We start from the raw sequence: 2,322 nt of genomic DNA, 5'->3' as shown, positions 1-2,322 counted from the left end.
CTATGAAATCAAATGATTCTCCATTTGCTGTTTATTTACTTCGGAATATCTCGCAAATGATTTCACGGGTTAGCGGCTCATTGGTGCACAGCGATGCGAACGAGCCAGGCTAGCCGTGAATAGCTAATAATATCAGGCTAAGTTCGAAGAGACCATTGTGTAACCACATTTTAAATGTTCTTTCTTATTGCTAAAGAAGTCACAGGCTCACCAACACAAACCAAGAATCTTGTCCGATATTTCTTTTTGTGTGCATTGCTTTAATTGGGTAGGCTGTTTGAGGAGGTAAGAAATATGTGGCTACGTACGCGGGTAATTTAATCGCATTACGGTACAGCTGAAATTTTGCTAGGGTCGATTTAGTCCAAAACCTGTCCAACATAATTCGCCTACGGCGACCACGATGGTGACCTCCAGGGCCGCCCTATATTTTGCCCACCCATCGCCGAAATTTGACCTCGACTGGTTTGGGAAAAAATCTGTCCAATTTAATATGACTATGACGAACAAGATGGTGACCTCCAAATCTGACCGGTTCCACCCTCAAATTTGGTCCTCTCAACCCAGTAAATTGACCTGAGCCAATTTCGGACCAAAATTTTGAAAACGAATCGCTCCCGCAGAATCCACCTTGTCCCTGATGGCATTGAACAAGGTGGAACAAGGAAGGGACAAGGTGGATTTTCAAAATGCGATCGGCCTAAGCTGCGACAACTTCCTCGCCCTCTTACAGTTCTACCTGGAGTCAACGGTTATCAGGCACAACGGCCAGCATTACGTGCAAAGGGCCGGGTTACGTATCGACTCATTCCTTGCACCAGTCCTGTGCAACATATACCTGGAGGCAATGGACAAACACATAGCGGCAGAACTTCACCGGAATAATCTGCGAAGGGTCTTCCGGTATGTGGATGACTTTCTTGTAGTTGTAGAGGGGTCACCGGACATCTCGTCAATCTTGCATCTTTTCGAAACATTGTCAGGTGGCCTCACTTTCACTTGGGAAGCAGCCGAAAATGACAGTATTCAGTATCTAAATTTATGCCTATGTGCTTCTCAGAGCCACGTATATTGGTTCTACAACCCGCGGTCACGAAAAGCACCACTTCCGTTTAACAGCGCCCACTCTAAGCTGGTGAAGCGAGGCATAGTTGCCAACAGCCTTCGTGCAGCTTTAACAAAGAGCTGTGAGCATTGCCAGAAGGATAGTTTCAGTGCACGGGTAAAACGCCTAGACGGAGCAGGCTACCCAGCAAATGTTTTTTCTAGCGTTTGTGAGAGCCTTCTACAAAAACTGAAAGGCGAAACTCCAACGCGATGAAGGAAGGCAACCGATGCCTGTGATCCCGTACTTCCACAAGCTTTCGCACAATCTTAAGAAAATAGCAAAGCGTTACAAGGTGAACCTGCTTTTCTCGGTGCCATGCAAAATGTCTGGCATATGCAGTATTTTAGGAAAGAAAAAGGAAAAGCTGGAAGAATGTACGAAAAAACATGCGTTGAAAGCTACAGTTTGTGCAACTGGTGGGGTGCACGAGATTCCGTTGCTATGTGCCAGTTCCTATATCGGCCAGACTGGCCGATATGTTAATGACAGAATAAGAGAGCGTAGGAGGTGTGTGGACAACAATGCAGGCAGTCATCTTGGCGATCACTGCAAGAAATGTAAAAAATGTGGTTGTGATTATGATTGTGGGCCTGAGTGCGATTTTAAATATGAATCAATGTACGTTGAATCAGAGATAAGGGCATGTGCAAAAAACCAGCATTGAAAGGGAGGTGGTTGAAGCTTGGCTCATGTCTAGGGGTGGACAGTGGTGCGTCAGCACTCCGTGATTTGCTTGTCACGAAAAGAAATTGCCTTTTTGGATGGTTCAATTTAAATGATTTGATATTGTTTTTAAAGCGCGGATGTGCATAAGGTTTCATGTGGTCCTTTCACTTTTTTTTTCTTTAAATTTCCTCCTCCCCTTTCCTTTGCGAAGTTATGTGAAGTTGTACCTAAGGTGTCCATTTGTTCTTGTTTTTATGGTTTTACTGTGCCGACTCTGCTTTGCTAGGATGCTCCGACTCTGCTTTTGCTACGACGTTCCGACACTGCTTTTGCTATAATTTTTTTTAACCGTTTACACCTTTTTTTTTTTTGTTCGGTTAGTAATTTCTGTTGTTTGACCCAGCTTTTACCACATTGTTCTGACTCTGCTTTTGCTATGATGATAACTCGGAACTCCTGGTTGCCCAACCTTTATATTCTCCTTAGTGCCTGTTGATTGCCCCTGAACTTCGTCGGTTGATAAGGTGACTGCCGTTCTGGCAATGATT

The sequence above is a fragment of the Amblyomma maculatum genome, unplaced genomic scaffold (genome assembly GCF_055883805.1).
Source record: "Amblyomma maculatum isolate TAMU_Amacu unplaced genomic scaffold, ASM5588380v1 scaffold_16, whole genome shotgun sequence".
Classification (NCBI taxonomy): Eukaryota; Metazoa; Arthropoda; class Arachnida; order Ixodida; family Ixodidae; genus Amblyomma; species Amblyomma maculatum.
The sequence above is the reverse complement of the archived record's forward strand: the minus strand, read 5'-3'. Positions refer to the sequence as shown.